Source organism: Giraffa tippelskirchi, chromosome 1, assembly GCF_054371585.1.
Source record: "Giraffa tippelskirchi isolate mGirTip1 chromosome 1, T2T-mGirTip1v1.2.pri, whole genome shotgun sequence".
NCBI classification, from domain to species: domain Eukaryota; kingdom Metazoa; phylum Chordata; class Mammalia; order Artiodactyla; family Giraffidae; genus Giraffa; species Giraffa tippelskirchi.
Genome location: NC_137275.1, coordinates 128,342,180 through 128,365,485, shown reverse-complemented (window position 1 = coordinate 128,365,485; position 23,306 = coordinate 128,342,180). Strand labels below are relative to the sequence as shown.

Genomic DNA, 23,306 nt, shown 5'->3' with positions numbered 1-23,306 from the left:
TTTACAAATTCCTTTTACATAGAGTTATTGTTTCTCCCACTCCTCGCATGGCGAGAAAAAAGATTGGAAGCAGTTATTCTGCCCAAAGTTACAGCAGGTCGCCAGGGTTCCCCGCAAAGGGGTTCGAACCGGTTGCTAAGTGACTCCTCGTCATCAGAGAAGGTCTTCCCAGGAGAGAGCCCGGATAAGTAGCAGCCCTGAGGAAAACCGGTGCATGGAAGCCTGGACCGGCGATTGGAGTAGTTAACAACCGCGATCGGGTCCCTCCCGCTGAGCCGGCTTTGCTGAGCCGTCTAGTGCAAAGCCGGGACGGGACAAGAGCAGATGTGCAACGAGCTGCTGCTGGAGGTGGTGGTGGTGGTAGTGGTGGTGGAGGGGGCTCCCCGGGAGGCTCGCAGGATCCCCGCTGACACAGCGCCCTAGAACCGACGGATTTCCGCAAATAACCCCCCCCCCCCGCCTTGAGTTCTTTCCACTTTCCCGCTCTTGGCCCACGAGGCTGCGGGGCTCCAACTTATTCTCATTCCTGGCGCAGCCGAAGCTGGTTTGGTTTGAACTTATTTCAACTATTGTGGTGCTATGTAGGCCAGGCCACCTCGGATGGGTGTCGAGTCCGAGGTCTCCAGGGTCGGGTCTCAGGCCCTGGGAACCCCGCGCAACCGAACTTCCTGAGCGCAGCAGGGCTGGTGGGCGAGAAAGCCCAGGCCGCAGGCGCGGTCAGTCGTGTGACCTCGGGCCTGAGTCTGGCGCTGATCAGAACGCCGCCCCAGGGAGACGTCGCTCTGCAAGGGAGACCCCTTTAGGGGTCTGGGGATGGAGGATTCAGGATGCACTCATGGCGGGGGAGGGGGGTGGGGGGGCGGGGAGGGGCGCGGTACGGGTAAGTGGCGGGCAGGAGAAGGTGTGCTAACTTTGCCTGCCTCCACTGCTCCTCCCTCTGTGAGCTGAGCACTAGCGGCCCCAGACGCCGTTGCCCCCACGGTCGGAGCAGCAAGGCTTGTAGTGCAGCCCCGTCCCTCTGGTGTCTTCCCGGCTCTGTGAGGTCCCTAAACAGGCCAAGAATCACAGTAGGAGTTTTAATCAGAGAGGTTATTCTTACACACAATTCCCCAGTTAGGCTGTTCCGCATCCCGTGCGGAGCATCCACACGCCCCATCCCCAGGGTCGAGGGTCGCAGCGAACCTCCGCAGACTCCGAAAGGCACTGGATCAGTCATTTCTTGGGCCGGGTTTGGAGGATTATGGGATCGGGGAAGGGAACGAATGGCAAACACCCCGGGCTCGCAGGCTTGGTGGCCACGGACACCAGGTTCAGGGAGTCTCTCTCAGCCCGGCTCAAAGAGCCATAGTATTTCAGGCACGTTCCCTGCCCACGCGGGGGGCTGGAGGTAGATTTTGCGCAGCTTCTGGACTTGGGGCTTACAGAGGATCAAGGGTTCCCAGGCCTGGGCACGCGGATTTCTGGGGGCAGTCTTTTAATCACTTCTCAGCCCGCGCCCCAGACTCGACCGTTCCCCAGCGAACCTCCTCCTAGTCTTGGATAAAACTCTTGGCAGATCCTTCCCATACCACCCGTCTCTAAACCCGGGGGGGAGCGGCTGCAAAGCCCGGGCAGATGCCCGCACCGGGGTGTCGGGATCCAGGCTCCGGTGCGACGTGGGCGGGGGTCGGCGTGGGGCTGGGGTTGGAATGGCTGCTGCTTTTTCTTTAGCTACTGAGAGGTGTAATGTCTCCCTCATCCACCCCAATCGTCGTTCTTAGGGATTTTCTTTATTCGTTTAATATTGTCTTCTTAACTTAGACGCTCCGCCTTTAAATTTTTCTCTGCGTCTGGCTTTTGATCCTTCCCCATCCCAGCCCGATACCCTTACTCCTTATGATAAATTCGTTTTTATTAATTCGGGTGTCCAGTTCGCACCCAGAAATTACCCGACGATGTCCTGATGGATGAATCAAGAGCATTCCTGTTCGCGACTTATTTTAATTCCTGAATGTTGAACTACATGGTAGCAGTTTTTCCTGCCTTTAAGTAATTTCTTCAATTTCCGCCTCTAAATAAACGGCACCCTACAAAATTATTTTCCAGCTTCTAGGTGGATGTCTAACAAGATTGATTCTCTCAAAATCATGATGCAGTGGTGTTGATATTGTTGTTTTTTAATGTTGTGGAAACATTTACTACTGAGCCAGTTGATTTGTCCTACCACACGATTTATTATGGCTTTCCACTAACTCCAAAGATTTAGCAGGAAACTGATACGGTATAAATAGATAACTTTCAGTTGTTCATCAGCTAAGATTTTGTTTGCTTTCTGTTATATCAGAGTAGTTCTAGTGTAATAATGATAGAACAATTAGTCTCTCCTTGTAGATAAGTCATTATTTTGAGCATTTATTTTAAGTTTTCTGCCGAATTTGTTGTTAGAGCCTACTTGAAAATGTAGTTTCCTATACCAGTGCTGATTAATAATAGATCCTTTTCGTTTTCAGACAATGACTGGAGATCACGAAAAGATAGTTCATACCAGGGGAAAATGTGGTGAGGTTTATTTCTTCAAGAAACTTTAACAAAGAAACTCTAAAGAAACAAGATCATTAACAGATAAAACTTGACCACAGGGAATTCAGAGTGGAGGTCAGAAAACATACAGGAAGCTATACTTCCTCTGCAATGATTCAAAAACAACAAAAATTAGGAAAAGTACTACCTTACTGGTCACCCTGTCACTGCAAAAGTATCTCTCTAGTATTAATTGAAGGGAGGAGGAGCGGAGTGCACCGGAAGGGTGTTCAAAGTGTTCCTAGCTTCTGGAAATTTGACAAGCAGAATCTACAAGTCTTAGAACTTCTCCCTAGAATTCAGCAGATAGTAGCTACCAAGCACATCGGATACCTGCTTCCTAAAATGCTATGGGAGTAGTGGCAGGAGTTAGGGTTCGGGGCAAGCTCTGAGAAAAAGTTCTAGGAGGAAACAGCCTGGAAGCCACAGGATTTGTCAGCTCTCCCGGGCCCTGTCGCTTCCCCAGGCGTGGCACGGGGGCTGCCTTAGAAAGCTCTCAGCATGGTGGCCACTCGGGTTTGCTCCAGCTGCGATAACGAAGGGGCCGGCTATCTAATCTGGACAGCAGCATGAACAATCCATTAGACCTCGGCATTTATCTGGGGCGGGGGAGGAAGGAGGGACAGGGGCTGGCGTGCCCCACCAGGACTAGGAGGCACTGAGCTGGCCCAGTGGAGCCTGGGTGCGGTGTGGGTGGGGGGTGGGGGGAACTGGTGAAGCAGAGTTTGTACGGACTCACAATTCACCCTTGCTTGGTGTCCTTCCGATGCTGGTAAATTACAATTTTACCCATTGTCAGTGTGAGGATGAATTAGGACCCCTTTGGGTTTGGAGTATTATACATTTTATCTTAAGCAGTTCAGTATACACTTCACAATGTCTAATTCATACTCCACCCCAATTGCAGGGCACTGTAAGATTCGAATTTTCACCAGGATTCCCTGGACCTGGGAGACCTAAATCCATCAACCCATTCTTTCATTCAGTCATTCGGCAAACATTTACAAAGCTTCTCTCCGCCAGGCATTGTGCCTCGTACTGACAGGTTAAGTTATTTGCCCAAGATGAGGGCTATGCAGGCGACAGAGGCGGAACCTTAGATCAACTATTCCAGCCCTGTGACTGCTCACTTCTTTCCCCTAAAACATACAAATCAGAAACACAGGGAGTTGCGAGGGCCTCAGGGGTTATCCGGTCCAGCCTACCATTCAATGCAGGAATCCCCTCCTCTGAAGGCAGGCGAGGAGGCCTGCGTGGGCTTGAATGTGGCTCCCAGGACTGGAAAGTCTGTTCTGGGAGAAATCACCTTCTGCCTGCCATCATCTAAGCTCAGGATGCTAAGCCCCTCCAGCTACTGTGAACCCCCAGGTGTCCTGCTAACCAGCTGGGCTACCTTCCTTTCAGACTTCCCCTGGGAATGGAATCTGCAAGTACAGGATACTAACCCCCAGGTAATGTTTGGGCAGTATGGGCCTTAGTCCAGCTGGCCTGCCTCCCCCTCCCATAGTGGGTATTTGCGGCTGGGTCAGCAGTAGCCAAAGAATCTTTAGAGCTTGGATTTTTGTCTCAACACAACTACGTACAAGCTGGATGACCTGGAGCAAGTTATTTCACTTCTGTTTCTGGCATATTCTAGAAATAAGATACATGAATGTGCTTCTCAGTACTGGAGGATACCACCTTCTTCAAAGATAAAATATCCCCTCATTAATAATGAGATTATTGTCACTTGCTGTTTAAAAACTTCAGAGTTACAAAAGGCAACTTCTGGACAATGACCTCATCACAGAGAACATTCTGGAAACTTTAGAACTGATGAGAAACTAGGTGCACAGTGTCACTGGGTGAGTGTGAGGATTTAGGCTGTGTTAGAATAATGTGATTTGAATCCCACCTCCACTACTTACTGGCTAAGTCGTGTTCAATTCTTTGCGACCTCACGGACTGTAGCCCACCAGGTTCTTCTGTCCATGGGATTCTCCAGGCAGGAATACTGGAGTGGGTTGCCATTTCCTTCTCCAGGGGATCTTCCCAACCCAGGGATCGAACCCATGTCGCCTGCATTCGCAGTCAGATTCTTTAGAACTGAGCCACCTGGGAAGCCCCCACTGGCTATGTTGTCTTGGGCAAATTACTTACCATTTCTGTGCTTCTGTTTCTTGTATTCTGAAATCTTCACAGACCTTAGAGAGCAGAGAGGACCTGTCCCAGCCCCTAAAATAGTCTCCATAATGTAGTTCATTAGCATCAATGTCCCTCATGGGTTTGGTTTTGTTTGTTTTGTTTCTTAACCTGTAGCTTCAAAACACTTTAATAATTAAACGTATCTACTAAGGCGTAGACATTTACTCCAAAATTGATAACCATGTTTTAAAATGATCTCACCCAAAATTGAGTGTTGCTGGTGGGAATTTTGGGTGCAGCCTTTCTGGAAGGCAATTTAGCAATATGTATCCCAAACACCACAAATATTCATATTTTTTTGACTCATTTTTTCCAGTAGTAGCAATTTACCCCAAGGAAATAATCAGAGGTTTACAAGATGCTTTGCTTGCCAATATTTGTGTGAACTTGACAAGGACCCTTCAAACATATATTTAGTTTAATGAAAAATAGAAAATAATATAAACTCTGAAAAATAAGTTACATAAACTGTGCAAAATCCATAATGTAGCCATCAAACTATTTTTCTTAAAATATTTAACTCATGGGAAATCTCATAATATATTTTTTAAAAATAAAAAGCAGATTATGAAAAAATAAAAAGCAGATTATGGAATACTTTATACAGTGTGAAACTGGCTGGGTGAGGTGGAGGGGAGAGAGAATCAGATAGATAGAGAACATTAATGTTTTCTGTTTCTCTTTCTAGGTGATGTGGTTAAGGATAGGTTGTGTTTTCCTGTGTTATACTCATTTGTATTTTCCAAATGAACTACAATGAGCTCCTGTTTACTTGAAACTAGAAAAAGAAATTCTTTGAGAGGGGTAGGAATAATTGGTCAGCTCCAAGCCCAATTCTCTTGCTTCCTAAGATTTCATGACTATCGTGCTTTTGACAAACACTTTTTCATTTTAAAGAATTCAGCTTTAAAGTTTCCAAAACTCAATGGACTCAAATTCCAAAAACAGTCCTGGACTCTAGAGACGTTTACACTTGGTGGGAGTGATTTTTCCACACAGATTCCCCCTCCTCCTTTAGAAAATCTTTTCAAAGTCATCCAGATTGTCTCAGAATTTCACTTGCAACCTTGAGTGTTTCTGAAATTGAAAACAACAGTGTAAGTTCTTGTAGCTTTTTCCTCTTCTCAAAACTCCCTTTGCTGGCAGAAGGATGTGCTGGAATGTGAGGCCAGGTGCTGGTCCAACTGCAAATGAAAACTGCTTATTCAGACCCAGGAGAAGAGGAGGAGAGAAGGCAGACATTTAGTGGTGGCCCCAAAACCAGAGAGGGTTTTCAGAAGGGAAGACCTTTGTGAAAGCACGGAAGTTAACCACTGAGAACTCAGTGTAGGACAAAATAAGTTACAAGTATTAGCGAAATAGTTTTAATTTGTAGAGGATTAAGTAGCAGTTTATAAAGAAGAAGGCTGCCTTCCTTCCACTTTATATGTGGGGTGTGTGATGGGGTTGTGGGGGAAGGTGGTAACACAAAGAAATGGAAACAAAATCCCACCATTAACTCAGGGAGCCTTCAAAGGTCTTGTATTGAGAGTTTTAATTTAATGTAACCTATTCAGTCAACAGAAGATAAAAGTAGCATGGAGCTGAAGGCTGATTTCATTGATGCTAATAATGGAATAAACAAGCAAATTTTAAAAATTGGAGTCTGAATACAGTAGGAGCTAGACACTTAAAATACCACTCCTATCCTCTCTCTCTAAGCTCTATACTTGTTTGTTGGTTTAACTTTGAGGTCAGCCTTTGGTTGGTTGGTTGATTGGTTTGGTAATAAAGGCATATGAATAGAATTTTGGTAGAACTGCAGAATTTAAGCTTTTTGTAAACTAGAGTGAGTTTCTCTTCATCCTGCTCCATCTATGAGGCAAGCAGGGCCCTAGTAAGGCATCATATTCATCTTCATGCTACATTTGTAGTAGGTGATGTCTTAAAGAGTGATCTCACAGGAGCACATTCTAGACATCTTTGCTGACTGAATTCTCTACAACAAAAATCCTTATCAAGCACTGATTTTCCTTGTCTCTGAAGGGAACAAACTTAAGCCTTGGACAGGCCATATGTACCCTCCACCTGACCAGGATGCATCCCAAAGCAAGGGGTATAAGTAAGGACAACCAGAGCTACGTACGAAGGGTGCATATTTCCAAAGCCTTTACAAAATGCTTTATTTTTCTATTAACTAGGAGTTCCTAGATCTGTGGGCCAGTAGATACAGGCTGATTGTCTTACAACTGTGCCATTTAGCATTCTCATAAATGTCTCATCAGGCAGGGCTTTCTTGAACACACACTGACCCCAGGGAAGTATCCTTAAGTACTCAACCTTTATATAATTTTAAAATAATTTCCACATGTAATCAAAATAGAACGAGAGAGGTCAAACAAGCCTTCCCTTGACCCCACTACAAACTGATTAAAGAAACTGCCTCAATCGATTGCCCGATTTGTAAATTGGGGACAAGGAGTAGCATTTATTGGAGTCCTTTCATGTACATATCACATTTGATCCTCACGTTTGATTGCTCTCTGGGGCAATCAGTGTGGATATTAATAGAGTATTATGCCCGTTTTATAGGTGAGGAAACTGAGACTTGGAGATGTTGCACTGCCAAAGGTCACATCGCTAATAAGTAACAGAATAAAATTCAAAATGCCCTGCTATACCTAGTAAGTGCTGCCTCCTCCACCCTCCAGGAGTATGCCAAGGACTCCTGAGATGGTCTGTATAAACTGATTTGTAAAAGATCTCATCAGGATCCCTTAATTTACTCATCTGAAAATCTGGAAATCAAGGAATGACAGAGCTGCAAGTCTCTTAAAGCTGATTTAACTACCCTCCTCCCTTTCATTTTACAGGTGAGACCCAGGGAGTTTAAGTGATTTGCCAAAGGTCACCCCACGAGTTGGTGGGAAATGACCAATGTCATTTTTAAAAATTAGTTAAAACAATTTCCTACCAAGCCCATTTTTATGGCTTATTTTAAGCAGGTTAATAAGTATACCAGGCATTGCTTTAAACTCAACTGAGTAAATGCTGACACTAGTTTATAGATTCAACAGATAAGTAGCAATAAGGAATTATTCGTCTCTCATTTATCATCCAGCTTTTGCAAGGTGCAAGTTATAAAGTGAACCAAATAGCAATTTAAGAGCCCCTACACATGGGAGATCAAAACGGTGAAAATAAAGTGTCTCAGGAAGCTGTACACTTACAATGTGGCCTGGCCCCCAGGTCTCCCAAAATGTGAAAAAATTTTGTGCATTTCACAAATAGACACTTTTGTCATACAGACTTCTATATTTGGCTTCCGGATGCACCCCATCTTAATTCATCCTTTGGAGTGTGTATTGAACACCTACTGCATGCAGGGCACTGTGGCAGGTATGGAGAATGATTAAATACTATTCCAGCCATCAAGGACCTTTTACGCTTAATAAAGTGGCAAAATAAAACACACACACACACATTTGAACCTCAGTTAGTGGGTGTAAAGGAGGAAAGGGAGACTGCCTGACTGCTGGGGAAGCCACAACAAGAAGCACACTGAGGAGGTGTCCTTGCCACAACCTTGTCCCCAACAACACTTCTTTATCATAAGCGTAGTGCTGGGAACCATCACAGGCAGAACAAAAAAAGGCTGTGAATTGACTGCCCCAGTTAAGAAGGAATCAAAAAAACCACATTTCCTCCACTCAGCTCCATGTTAAATACAAACAAACTGGTGAAGAGATGGAGGGTGTCCCCTAGGATGTTTGGGGGTCCCCTAGAATATTAGTAACATACGCTGATGATGAATAAAATTAACAGTTGATTTGCTTATTTGGAAGGTGAGCTCTAATGAATTCTCATGTTGTTCTTCAGAAGGACTGGCTTATTTTATTATTTTTTAAAAGTCAATCCCAGTACCCCAAGGGTGAGCCTTGAGGCCCAAAGGTCAATGTCAATAACAGGGCAGTCACAGATCCATAGTGTCTTTGCTCTCAGCTGCCCAGACAAAAGACACTGTGAGGCTCCTCTTGGAGCCCCACCCTCATAAAATGGAAGCATTTTCCAAGATATTTACTCAAAAACCCTTTAATTTATGGGGCTTTCCGGGTGGTTCAGCGGTAAAGAATTCTCTTGCTGATGCAGGAGACACAGGAGACATGGGTTCTATGCCTGGATCAGGAAGACCCCCTGGAGGAGGAAATGGCAACCCACTCCAGTATTCTTGCCTGAAGAATCCCATGGACAGAGGAGCCTGGTGGGTTACAGTCCACGGGGTCACAGAGTCTGACATGACTGAGCGACTGAGCACAACAACAACAAACTTTAATTTGTAAATGGGGAACCAAAACTCAGAGAGTCCAAGTGACAAAATGTGACCATTAAATATATGTGAAATGACGAGTGAATTGTGTATTACAAATAATTACGCAGGACGTGGGGGCATAAACTGGGACATCGGATCATCCCATGAAACAAGGACCAAGCCCAGAACCCTGTCTAGTATACCTCTCAAACCGCCCACCACTTTGCTATCTTATTTCATTTGAAGGCTGGAATATTTATGAGGATACTTGAAAGCCATTGCCCAGAAACATATTATGTACCCAGTGCCCCTTTTGGCTTGGTTTATCCTCTGTCTAGGAGGTGCAAGGAATGACTAGTTTTGAATGTCTCTGACTCCCTGAGACCCTTTACTGCAGCCTCATTCCCCTGCCCACTGCCATTGGGGCTGAGCATGGCCACCATTTCCACCTTCCTGCAAAGGGTGGGGGTGGCAGGGCTCACTATGTACTCTGGCTACCCCAGAGCTCAGTGTGCCTTATCGCTAATCCTCTCACCCTGGTGATAGCATCAGGGTGAGGAAAGCTTGGCCTTGGGATTCAGATTTATAGAGGGGAGCTATCAGTTCCTACAGCAGCATATTGAAATAGAAGAATAGGGTACGACCAGCTCTAAAGGCACCTACTACTGGTTCTGCCATTAAATAGTTGTGTGACTCTGCACAAGCCTGTAGCCCTTTCTGGGTCCTAATCGCCTCATCTATTGAATGAGTGGATTGGACCAGAATCCCCAAGGCCCCTTGCAACTCCAGCCCTCCACATCAGTGTCAATGTCAAAAAAAGGGACCAAAGGTACACGGGTCATAGTCACTCCCACAATAGGGGCACTCAGGCTAAGATACTTGTGAGGCCTCATTAGGCATCTTCTGCATGTGAGCTTTTCTGTGTTTGCACAATGGAAGGGACCACAGCACATGTTTTGCCCTATCCCACCAGTGGCTCAGCAGTGACGAATCTGCCTGCAGTGCAGGAGTCACAGGAGACACAGGTTCAATCTCTGGGTCAGGAAGATCCCCTGAAGGAGGGCATGGCAACCTACTCCAGTTTTCTCCCCTGGAGAATCCCCATGGACAGAGGAGCCTGGTGGACTACAGTCCACGGGGTCACAAAGAGTCACACACGACTGAAGCGACTTAGCTCACACATAACATGGTACTACATCTTCAGTCATAAAGGATAGAGGTTTATATTGTGTGAAGACAAACTGAAAACTTCAATTTTCTGAACTCAATTCAACAAAGTTTTTAAAACATCTATTACATATTAGAAGCTATGGAAAATTCAGAGATACCAAATAGGATTTCTGCCCTTGAGAAAGCTGAAATTTGGAAGAGAGGGTTATGGAGACAGACAGACATGTGGAGAGATTAAAAGGAACTAATGTGGTAAAATCTGTGCATAAGGAGGGGGAAAGGGATCTATTCTGGGAATTGAAGTCTTTAAAAATGGATTTTCATTTAAAGGAGGACATGTGAGAAGGGCTTCCCAGGTGGCTCAGTGGTAAAGAATTCACCTGCCAATGCAGGAGACATGGGTTCAATCCCTGGGAAGATCCCCTGGAGTAAGAAATGGCAACCCACTCCAGTATTATTGCCTGGGAAATTCCATGGACAGAAGAATCTGGTGAGCTACAGTCCGTGGGGTCACAAAAGAGTTGGACACGACTTAGCCACTAGAAAAACAACAATGTGAGAATAAAGCTCTTGTTTTTTCCCTTTTCCATCCCTCACAGTACCAATGCTTTGCTCACAGCAGCAGTATTTGGGTTCTGGAATCAAACTACTTGCGTGTAAATCTTGGCCCTGTCAGCTAGTAAGCTAAGCAAGTTACTTAATAGTGCTGTGCCTCAGTTTCTTCATCTGTGAAATAGGAGAATAAAGTGATTGCCTAGATAAATGAGATAGTCAATCTGTCCCACATTGTTGGCACCATGCCTGGATATAGTAAGTGCCCAGTGGTAGCTGTTATTCCATAAACGTTTGTCTAGGAAATGGGCAGAAGTTTTATCTGCAGTCTGAGCCTTCTATCATAGACATGCAGATGTCTATGATATAGACATTTTGGGTTCCTCACTGAACACACTCATTATCTGTGGCTAAAATTGAGTTCAGACTTAGAGGTCTGGTGTTCCTACCCTTCCTCTGTGTGGGATCAGCAGTGAGCCCCTTGTTATAGAACCTTTTGAGGGACAGAATGGCACTATTTGGAGATGCCCACTTAGGGAGCTTTAGAGTCACCAAGTGTTGGTGTAGGAAAGGATCCAGCCTCTGCTACTTACAGACAGAAAACTAAAGAGCAAAGAAGCGATTTGCCTGTGGTCCTGCGGAGTCGGGATTAGAACCCAAAACTTCCAACTTCAAATCAATGAGTTTCCACCAGACACCTGACCCCTAGATCCGACTCCCTGGCCAAAGCTGCTTTTTACTGTGAGTCTCGGGCCACACTGCCTCCTTCCACTTTCCCTACTGCGTCCCAAAGAAAAGACTACCTGTTCCCCGTTCTTAGGTCACATCTAACGTAGAATGAAGGCCCTTACTTGTCAGAGCTAGCCCTCAACTCAGACTGGGGTGAGGGGCGGGGTGGTGGGGTGGGGGCCGGGGCGGGGGGACAAAAGAAAAATCTGAGCCCTTTAGCACTTCCTGTTAAGTTGTCTCCAGAGTTGACTTACTCCTTCAGTTCTCACTGAAAGTGCTTTGCGGGTGCTATGATCATGACCCCTCCCCCCACATGAGTGTCACCAACAGAGAAGGTGACCCTGGGGGCTTTCAGTAGAAAGTCAGAGGAGGAAGGCAACTTGCCCTAGTTACAAAACCTGTTAGGAGGTCAGAGTGCCCGCTTTTCTGGTCTGAAAGGCAGCGGGGAAGAAAAACTGACCAAAAACAAGATGGAGGAGGGTGGAAACGGGAGAGTGAGCGTGAGGTTGCGCGTGAACTAAGGTGGAACGTAGTTTTTCAAGCAAGTGAAGTGTCTTCGCTATTATAAACGCGCAATCGGAACATTAGAAATGTACAAAAATGGAAGGGGGTGGGATTACAAGCTGGAAACTTACCGTCTTTACATGTAGGTGCACGGAGTTTAATTTATCTACCTGTCTTGGTTTCTATTATTATGTAAAAATTCGATGAACTCAAATGGAATGTGCGTCGGGGTCCTGATTTTGCTGCGCTCGAGCGGGCGTGAGTGATGCCCGAGAAACTGACGATTCCCGTCCTGAGCTGCGTAGCAAGGGCTACTACGCGGCCCCTCCGCTGGGAAAGGCGCTCCTCTCCCCCGGTGCGCGGCTGGAGAGGGCAGGCTCCGAGCTCGGACCCTGGCACGGACTGCGGCTGCCGGGTAAGAGCCGAGGTCCGGGCTTGGGGCTTCCGCCCAGGAGGCTGCAGCGTCGTCCTGGGGGAAGTGGCGCGGGCAAGCGGGGGCGGGAAGCCGGGCCACAGCCTGGAGGAAGCTGGGCCGCGCACCGGGCGCCGGGCTGGGGAAGTGCTTCAGGGCCCGCCGCCCCCTCCGCTGAGCCGATCTGGGGCGCGCCGCGGGGCGGGGGCGGCCGGCCGGGGGCTGACCCCGAGCGCCGCAGAGTCTGCGCCCGCCTGCCGCCCCGCGCTCGCCGCCCGCCGCCTCGGGTTACGCGGCGGCTGTCGGCGCGCACCTCATCAATAAGGCCTGACAGGCCGCCGGCTCCGTGGCCATCCATCACCCGCCCGCGCGGCCCGAGGCGCAGGGCACCCCGCGCGGGGGGCGGGCGCTGGCCAGGAGCCGACGGCCCCTCCGGAGAGCGGGACAGGAAAGTCCAGCGGTCACCAAGGAGCCGGACCGACTCCACGTAGCCCGAAAACAGCCCCGCGCAACTCGGAGGCAGCGTTTTCTATTCATCAACAAATATTTGACTTTATTCCAGTTCCTAATTTCAGAGTCTTTTAAGGACGTGCTCATTGCTTTTAGAGAGCCACAAGGGAGCTTACAAATGATCTAACACAGCCCGCCCATTTCACAGATGAGGAAACTGAGACAGAGTGGGGAGTGGACATGCCTGAGATCACGCAACTTGGTGGCGATGAGAAAGACAGCCTAGGTCTCCTGACCCCGGATTCCCAGCCCACGCGCCGGCCACTTGGGCACTGGGCGGGACCCACGATCCATATGCATGATTGTCATCAAATATGTGGAATGAACGAAGTCGTGCGTGTTGTAGGTTCTCGGTGTGCCCGCTAGTGCATGAACTCTACAAGGTCCACACAATTTCTTGCCCCGAAGTCATATCGCCGCCTGCGTGTGTGTGTGTGTGTGTACGTGTGTGTACACGCGTGTGAGTACGCGCGTGCTGAGGTCTAGAAAGAGAAGAGTAAATGAGGTAAACGTATGGGGGGGGGAAACACCTACATATAAAAATAATAGAGTTCCTTGAATTATTTACTTCCTCTTCCCACCTACTCCCCCACTCTCAGCCCCTCCAGGCATTAAGGTGGTTTCTCTTCTAATTTCTCTGTTGCAGCACTTTTCCCGTTGCCTGTTTGCAGGGCTCTTTTTCCTCACTGGTCTGAACCAGTTTGAAGGTGGAGACTAGTGTTCATCCTTAGATCTCCAAGTTTGCCTGATGCCTGGCACACAGCAAGCATTAAATACATGTTTGCCATGTAACTTGCAATACTTGTAAGGGAATCCAAGTAATACAAGTTCAGTGGACACAAGCCGAAAGAACTCTCAGATTATGGTGTTTTGTCTCATTTCAGGAGAGACAGAGCCTGACTCTTGATTTACTCAAGGTTGCCTGGGGGTAGGATCAGATCTCTCTTGGCCCCCAGAGTTTTTTGTTTTTTTTTCCCCAGGATGCTATGGTCACAGGCTCTCCCAGTTGTGGCTTCCTGCATGCTTTTTACTTCTTCCCTTTCCTTCCCACCTTTTGGATCTTCCACTGCCAAATTAGCAAGCTGTCAAAGGGTGGGGAGGAGAATAAGAGAAATTGACAGAGCCAATCTGTTGGCTTTATTTCTAACAGAAAACAGTATTTTGTGGGGTTTTGTTCTGTCTTTGTAGATGGTGGTCTTTTGTGATTGTTGGTGCTATTGGTTTTTTAATTCACGTGAACAGAATGAGATTAAAGCCAAAGACCAATGGGTGTCTGTTAATGTTAGCATTCATTTCATTGGAGTTAGAAACAATGATATCAACAACTCTTGGAAGGGGTAGAAATGAATGCACACACTCACACCACTTTTATTGAGCAGGAAAGACATCAGAGCCATCCTATGGTCCAGGTAGTCAGTGGCTTTGGGCTGGCTTGTGATGTCCACTAGACCATGATTTCTGTAGATACAGGTAAAAAGTGCAATTTTATCTGGAATAATGCGCACTTTTTTCCTGGTTACTATCTACCTACATGGTAGCCTTTCCACAGGCAAGTCATGAACTGTATCTGAGTGTAATGAAAATTGATATAAGAATCAGAGTCAGAACAACTTATCCTGCAGAACTGTTGTGAGGGTTGAATATGATCGTGTATAGAAAAGGTCACGTTAAACCAAATGGAATAAGGGAAATACAGTTCTACTCTTGGGGCCAAACTCATGCTCTCAAGGGCACATCTTGGCTTACTGTTACCTCATGGGGCCAGCTGGAGAAAACCCAGTCTCCTCTGACTGACTAGGTTTTGGCCAACTGGGTCTCTCCACTCTTCATTTCCTGCCAGCTGGTTGCCTTGGGGAGCAGCAATGTGATTGAAAGTGACTTAGCAATTTCTCAGCCTCTGCTACCTGGTTCCGGGGACTGTCAGAATGAGTGAACAACCACCCTTCCTTCAGGAAGGAACGCCAAAAGAAGAGATGCAAGGCTGTCTTCTGTATATAAATCACTTTTATGAAGTATCTTAGGTGGGAGTGAAACATGTACCAGGGATGTGAAGTCTCACTAAAGACTGGAGGTGTATGTGTGTATGTGTGTGTGTGTGTGTGTGTGTGGAAACAGAGAGAACAGGGTCTGAAGAATTTTATCCTGCCCCAGAAATACTCTTCAACCCCCTGGTTTTTCAAAGATACTTTTTCAAACCCCCTCTTTCTGATTTATTGAGGTAAAACTTACATACAGTAAATTCACCCTTTTTAGTGTACAGTTTTGACAAACACACAAATGGTGTGACCACCACCACAATCAAGATATAGACTAGTTCCAACATACCCCCAAATTTCCTCCTCCCCCTTTGCTGTCACCTCTCCTCCACCCTCCTGCCCCTGCAAACCTCTCTTTTCTATCCCTGTGGTTTCGCCTTTGTGACAATGTCAGATAAATGGATTCATTTAGTCTTTTGAGTTCCACCTCTTTGATGCAACCCTAGTGCACTTGACATTCTTTCGTGTTGTTGGGTGTATTTGTAGTTCATTCTTTTTTTGTTTCTGAGTAGTATTCCCTTGCATGGATGTCCCTCTGTTTATCTATTTTACAGTTGAGGATCATTTCTGTGGCTTCCAGTTTGGGATAATTATGAATAAAACTGTAAGTTTAAAGATGCCAGCAATCCTCTTTTATAGGTTAAAACACAACTTGCATTGAGCTTGTCTTATCCTGAGGCGGGTTGCAAATAATTCATCTGCTGAGCAGCCATGTTCAGGAAGTTTGGGGAGGGGATGTCACAGTATGTGGAGGTGGGGAGGTTGGGAAGGAAGAGAAGAGGAGAGAGAATGAGAGCTCAGGGCTTTTGAAGAGGAATAAAGACCAATTACTCACCTAGTGATGAGAATTTGATTGTTCTTGTCAGGTAAAGCTGTGTCATATTCTGTCTGCTCTGAACCCTCCATTACATCCTTATCCAAAACCAAGAAGTGTGTGGGCTATGGGAACAGGGCATCTCCAGAGACTTCCTGGGGTAGAGGTGCAGATTCTTGCCCTCACGGGGGAAAGATCCTAGCCCCTGTGAGAGGTGGTATGAGATGGGGGAGGGAAGACAGGCTCTGTGTGAAGAGGCTTCTGGGGTTGGGCTCTTCACCTCCCAGAGTGAAACCCTGCCAACTCTTCCCCATCTAGGTGCTGATTATTCCATTTCTTTTAGACCTTTGCCTCTCTATTTTTCCCCCTTTAGTTCCTGGCCCTTTGGCATCTTGCTGTTGATTAGCACCTCTGCTACAAAGGGCTTGGGCTGTGGAAGAAAGCAGACTTTAAAGGTAGAGCACCCTTGTCTTTCACTCAAACAGGCGGATGCAGGAGAATGGACAACAGGGAAGTTGAAACTAGCCCAGAGAAATGGAACATCAGGGATCTTCCAGTCTTTCTCCTCACTCAGGTCAAGATACAACAAATACTCTTTTGAGAGATGTGTGGGAAGCTCCACGCCTTCCACTTCCTTCTTCTGCTGTTGCAGGACCAATCATTTACAAATAATTAATAAATAACCAATACTTTGGCCACCTGATGCCAAGAACTGACTCATTAGAAAAGACCCTGATGCCAGGAAAGACTGGGGGCAGGAGGAGAAGGGGACGACAGAGGTCAAGATGGTTGGATGGCATCATTGACTCAATGGACATGAGTTTGAGCAAGCTTCGGGAGATGATGAAGGACAGGGAAGCCTGGTGTACTGCAGTCCATGAGGTCTCAAAGAGTTGGACACAACTGAGTGACTGAACAACAACAACAATAAATAATTATCTCCAAGTGCCCAGGGGTGTGTGAGAGAGGGCAGCCCTCTCTCTTCAGACGCCTGCTGCCATTGAGAAGTGGTGGCCTCTGATCGAACTTCAGGTCCACTATAGGGAAGCCCAGGCCTGGGCAGAGAGGCTCCTCCGCCACGTGCAGGATCGCAGGGCTTCCAGCCACCAGCCCCCAGCCCTATGGCCTTGGCTCTGGGAGCCGCCTGCCCAGGGCGGAGAGACTTCCAGGGAATGGGGGTTGGGGGGCAGGGAGGAGATGCTGTTTTTGCCCTTGAGCTTCACGCTTCCTTGACACTTTCCTGTCTCTCGCTCTGCCGCCAGGTCGCGGCGCCTGCCTGGGCGTCTTCTCCAGCTCCGGGTCACCTCGGGCTCAGTGGCCCCGGGAAGGGTGCAGGGGGAGGCCTGTGCGGAAACCGGCCCAGGCTGGCGCTGGGAACACCGCGTCTCCAGTGGCCCCACAGATCCCCGATATGCGTGTTGGGGTCTTGGACTGGCAGCTCTCCGGGCGCTGGAGGGGCTTTGAGGGCACGGTTTGGAATTGAAGTCTCCCTGCGGGGTCCCCTCTCCTCCATCCGGCAGCCCTGGCCTTTCCTTCCCAGTTCTCTCCTTGGCCTCCCCTCTCCCTGGGGGTCTCACTCTCTATTTCTGTCTCCTGGTCTCTTGACTCCTATCTCTTCCTTCTCTGAGTCTGTGTTTCCCTCTCCTGTTGACACCCCCTCTTTTCCCGGGTCCTTGTAACTCTCTGCCCTCTGCCAGTCCTTTCCCTGCTGTTTTTTCCCTAACACTCCACATGGCCTAACACTCTGTATTTGACTTACTTCTTCTCTGTCTTCCTCTTATAGAATGTAAGCTTCCCAGGCAGAATTTTTCTCTATTTTGTTCTATGTTGAATCCCAGCACCTCAGAAAGCTCCTGGCACTGAGTAGGTGCTCAATAAAAATAGGATGAATGACTGGATGAATGAGTTGTTTAAGGATTGAACGAATCCTGTCCCTGACTGAGTCTCCAGGGAAGCCCCTCTGGGTTCTCAGGCCGGTCTTTTCTCTGTCATTTCTGCCTGCCTTCTTTTGTCTCTCTCCCCTTTCTCAGCTTCCTCTTGTTTCTGTCTCCATTCCTCCCTCATTTTTTTTTCTTGGTCCTACTAACCCACAGGGTCCCTCCAGCTTTCCAAAATGTAGGGGTCTGGGCCCTCCACCCTCCCTACTGGGAGACAATACACCTGGCATCGCTTGTTGCTTGTCGCTTGTCGGCCTTTGTCCCAAGGAGCCTGGCAGCTTCTGTCTCCAATCGCTATAGCCTCAATGCCTAACCTGGTTCCTAGCAGAGCTCAACCTCTGAAATCCTGACTGCTCCTGGAAATCCCTTCTTCCTGCAGACCCCAGAGTCCTTGGTCTCTGGGTCTCCTTAGAGGCAGCCTAGATTTGGGTGGGAGATTTATAGGCAGCTGCACAGATAAACACTCCCCAGAGACTCAGAGTGGGCCTTCCTCTCCCTGTGTCTGGCCTGGGCCTCAGGGTTCTTCTTAGAGAAATGGTGGTGACTCTGAACACCTACTGTATGCCAGGAGACTCACTCCCTTTTGAGAGAGTGTTCTGTGCTCCAATTCCCAGCAACTCTGAGAGATTCCATTAGCAATTCCTTTTGTAGTTGTAATCATTCAACAAACATTTACTGGGCAGCTACTACGTACCAACCCCTGCTGCCCTCATACATCCTGCATTCTGGCATGTGTGGAGGAGGAAGGGGTGTGTATAAGCAGCCACAGATAAACGAATTTCTAACTTTGGGGAACAGAAGGCCTAGGGATTAAGCAAATTCACTGTTTTTTTTTTTTGTATTCCAGGAACATTTATTGTGCTCTTCCTCTGTACTGGGCACAGCCAGTGCTGCAACTTCAATAGTCCCTGACAGAGGAGGGGGGAGGGAGAGTCCACAAGTGAAAGAATGGTGCCCATATCACCAAGAGAGAGCCCAGAGGTGGCAGCTTAGGTCCCAAAGAGTAGGGCTCCTCCAGCCAGCTCAAAGATTCTGCAGGCTCAGGGCAGCCAGGGCAGTGGGTGCAAGAAGCTCCGCTAGCGACTGTTGCCCCGCCCTCCGCCCCCAACCCCCACCGAAGTCCTCAGTGAGGAAGAGGAGAGGGAGCCAGGCTGGGAGAAGGAAGAGGAGCGCATGAGAGGGCGTCAGCCTGGCCGCAGGGCGCCCGGTGCTCCGCGCTCCGCGCCCCGCTGGCGGCAAAGCCGGGACTTGCGGGCGCCTGGACCGGGTTTCAGTTCTGGCCTCTGCTGCCCCGGGACCTGAGGATCACTCTCCCCATTCAAAAAACTTTTGGCATCCTTCCCGAAATTAATGAAAACGTAGAGACTCCTTTTAGCCTTTCTTTCCCTTCCCACGGGTTCTTAGATTATGAGACGAGCTGTTTTATTTAACCTTGATTTTAATTTTTAAATGTGAGACATATTCAATGAAATTTAGAAATATTTGAAAAGCAAAATGAGGGTTTTAAAAAGCGTTTCGTTACAGAAACTCGATATTAAGTAGAATGCTGCTGCTGCTAAGTCGCTTCAGTCGTGTCCGACTCTGTGCGACCCCATAGACGGCAGCCCACCAGGCTCCTCTGTCCCTGGGATTCTCTAGGGAAAAATACAGCAGTGGGTTGCCATTTCCCTCTCCATTAAGTAGAATAGATAAAAGAATTAAGACTCAGAAATCTAGATTCGAGACCTATGTCAGAGAGCACTGGCTTTGCCACCTCCAACAAGGGTCTTATCCGCTCTGGGTCTCTGAGTTCCCATTTGTTTGAGGACGCGAATATCTCTCCCTCTAGCACGGCGATGCTGTTGTTTCCTCGAAGGAAAAAAAAAGGAATTTGAAAGTGTTCTGTAATCTGGAAATGACTCTAAAATATGGTAGGCTGTGCCAAAAACTCTAGTCCTCAGGGCCGGAAGCAGGAGGAAGCGTTTGCGATCTGTGAGAGCATAGCTTCGCCTAGCAACACCGGGTAGTATTTTTACAAGTTTGACAATTAAGAAGCTGGGCTGCCTTCTCCCCGCACGTCTGCCGACCTCGAGGCTGGTGATTGCTTTTCGGGGTGCTGAGCACGGTACCCACAGGGTGGGGGCGGGGGTCTCTATGCCCCCTTCCCACCAAGAATCCCCAGTGCCAAGGCACAGGGCTCAGGAGGGAAAGAAAGTCTACTAGCTTAATTAGTTCTGCATTTTTCCGTCCACGGGGATCGGCCCTGCTCCTCACCCTGGTCCTCGGTGCTCCACTCGCGGAGGGTTGAGCTGCGCTCAGTGCGGGCTCCGCGATTGAGGACCGACTGTCGGAGAGGGAGAAGGAATCGCCCTCAGAGCCAGGCCCGGCCGGGGAATTGGAGGGCGGCGAGGGGACTGGAGCCGGCAAACGCTTCAGCGCGGGTCCCTTTGCCCGTCTGCCCAGAGTCCTTGTGCACAGACTCGCAGAGTATCGTCCACACCTCGGGGGAATTCGTTACACAGGACGAGGGGTGACTTTTCCGGTCCCCTCCCTGGTTGTCTCTCTTTGCGGGTTTCTTGATTAGAAGACTTTGGGGGCCCACTATTTCAGGCGTCGTTGGTTTTCAGGGCTGGCGGCCGCCGAGGCTGATTTCTGCGGGGTCCCCAACGACTGCACCAGCCAGAACCTAGATTGTGGCACCGCCTTGCGCTCGGCTTAAAGCAAGCCCGCTCCGGTCCCACCAGGAAATCCGGAGAACCCTGCACGGAGAGACCCTCGCTAGTGTCACTGTGAATCCCATCGTCCACTGCTTATTAACTTCTTTTTCAGGGAATTAGAGTTCCGATCCCTGTGTCCAATGTGTCCTGCCTACAGACGTGTCTCTAAGGTATGGACCGGCTCAAGTCCCAGAGGTCTTCATGGAGCAAGAAAACGCATCTTATTATTGCGTCCTGGAGAGATTTTTTTTTTTAAGCATAAAGCACATCTTAGTAATTCTTATTTCTCTAAAAATCTCACCACTTGACTCTTTATTAGACCCAGACTCCTAGTAAAAGAGGTCAAAGACTTTCACAGTATTACATTTTCCTTGCAGACTATGGGAAAGAAAAGCGGAAAGAGGACGTGAATAGGGTTGGGCCATATCCCAGGCCAGTTCAGAGCCTTCTCCTTAAAAATAGCCAGGAGTCGAACCTCCAAGCACAACGCCCCCCCCCCACTCCTGCCCCCCTTCCTAGCGGCCTCCTGAACGTGGGAGAAGCCTGGGAACTTAGCGGCAGCCGATAAACCTCCTCCAGCCCGCGGGCCAGCGAGGCCTTGAAATGCTCTCTGCTCCTGGCAACGGCGAGCCGGCCCGGCGGCTCCCGCCTCGCCCAAGGGAGGGAGGGGGCGAGCGAAGGAAGGAAGGAGGGAGCGAGGGAAAAAGAAACACCCTAAAAGAGCGGGCGGCTCGCCAACCACCCTCTGGACTGTCCTTGAGCTGGGCCCTTTCGGAAGAAACTTGGGGCTCTGGGCCCAAAGGTGGGGGGCACACAGAATACATCGACACAAAATTCTTGGTCCCAGTAGCCTTCGTAGAAGCAAGGAATCTTTCATGGACTCCCGGGCTTCAGCACACAGGAGAGCCCGGGGGTCGGGGGTTGGGGGGGGTGAGATGTAGGGTGGGTGTTGGGGATGGTAAAGGAGCTCTGTCGCAGGCCTTGCCTGGAGTGGCCCCCTAGTGAATCCCGGCTGCCTCGAAAGGAAGCGCTTAGAAAAAGCAGGCTCTTCCATCAGGGATCTCACAACAGCCATACACAGCCGGGACTGCTAAGTGACCCCACCATTGTACGGGAGACTGGGGGTGGGGGGAGTGGGGCAAGGCTCGCTACGGGTTACCCGGCTAATGCGACCCGCAGCACGCGCTCTCGCGCCGCGGCCGACCCGGCACTGTGGAGGTAGCCTGCGTGGGAGCGGCCGTGTCCTTGGCTTTGGGGAGGACGTCCAGATGGCCGCTCCGCCAGATGCTAAGCTCCAAGGTCCAGACTCCAGGTTCATCCCTTTTCGCCCTCTGGGGGTCGCGCGCGCGGGAGGCAGCTCTGAGACTTGGGGCATCGCTGGAGCCACAAATTTCCAGGGAGAAGAGAGATGCCGACGCAGCTTCCTGCTCGGCTGAGCTCAGCCTTTCAACTCCTGAGGAAGCCCTCGTAGGCCCCTGACGCAGGCCTTTTTCTTCGTGACTTTCTCGCTCACTCCAGTGGGAAGGAGGACCCGTTTCAAAGAGCGCAGGAGCCGTGTACCCTTCTCGGCTGCATCTGAAAGTGCGCTTGTCAGAGTGTCCCCGCGAAAGCGCCTTTCCCCAGGTCCAGCCTCCGGGATCCCCAGACATCACCCCCCCCTTGAGTTGCCGGGCTGGGATCTGCAGCGCCAAACTCTGCAAGGCGCTGGCGAGGAGTTAGGGGAAGCTGGAAAAAGGACCGACCCCTAGCACGCCACCCTCAGCTTCCGGGGCGCAAAGGGACCCGGCAGGCAGCAGCCCAGGGAGCGGCGTCGGTTCGTCCAGCCAGCGCGCAGCTCTTCCGCCCCTCTGCTGGGCACCTCAGTTCTCTCTCTTTCTCCTGAGCCCCTCTAGATCTCCGCACCTTTCGCTCAGGGAAGAGACTTCCCCGCGCAGCCGCGCTCAGTCCTTCCTCCGGGATTTTCCTAAGAATCCCCATGAGTTGGCCACGATCCCTTTGGGGGTTTCCTTCCAGCCAGCCCCGAATCCTAGCCTGATTCTCGGCGCCCGGATCGCCCTTGCGCAGGCCGGGAATCCAAGACCGATTACCGACTGCGGAAGCGGGTCTCGCCTTGTACCCTTACTTCAGAGGCGCACAGGTTTCTTGCAGGAAGGTATCCTGGCCCCCTCCCGACCCCTCCAATCTGGCATGAGAAACCTGCGCTAGGGATAGAAACGCGACCTTTGGCGGGTGGGGGGAGTTTAACCGAAAGCTTGAGAGCCACCGGCCGGCTGTTATCTGGAGCTGAAGGCTGCGGTAATCGATGGGTTATTTTTACGCGGTAATAGGGCCCTGTGATTGCTCTATTAACCTTTAGACCTGTCTGAGGGACTCTCCGGCTCGCAGCCCCGCTGCGCTGGGGCCTCTAGGCACTGACGCCGACTCCAAACTCAGGCCTGCCACCCTTCTCGCGCCGGCTCGGGGCGGGGTGCTGAGCCCCTGGAAGAGTCCTCTCGTCGGAGAAGCCCCGCTGGATTGCCGAGCTCCCCGAGCCCCTGCTAAGTCTCTTAGATTAGTGAGGCGGCGCCTCAGGCTGCAGAGAAAACGGAAAGATCTGAAGGCAGGAGGCCGCAGGGGCTGGGAGTTTCGCCATGAAAGCGTGGACTTTTTGCATAAACACAAAACTGTAGGCAGGATCCCCACGGACTCCCTGGGCTACCTCGAAGGTGAAAGGGAGGGCGGGTTAGGTCTCCGCGCTCCGATTGAGGAGGCCCGTCCAAGTTTGGTGTCTCTTCCACCTACCCGGGATCTTGGACTACGAGGATCCCCACTACCCACTATCACCCGGAGCCTTGCAGCCAGCCGGGGCACTCCCCGGTGACCTAGCGCCCCACACCCGAGCCGGGGTCGCTCCCAAGAGGTCACCTTCCCCTTAT

General features: G+C 49.6%; 1 protein-coding gene across 3 annotated transcripts in view; it reads left to right on the top strand.

Annotated features, from left to right (window-relative positions):
- The window catches only part of GATA4 (GATA binding protein 4), a 78,390-nt gene that overhangs the window by 3,415 nt on the left and 51,669 nt on the right, over positions 1-23,306 (top strand). Inside the window, exon 1 of one of the 3 annotated variants that reach the window (XM_081495581.1) lies at positions 12,221-12,401. The exons of the other annotated variants lie outside the window; for them this stretch is intronic. The gene's annotated coding sequence lies outside the window, so the exon portion shown is untranslated. Of the gene's footprint in view, positions 1-12,220; positions 12,402-23,306 lie in introns of those variants that run through there. 3 annotated transcript variants of the gene reach the window in all.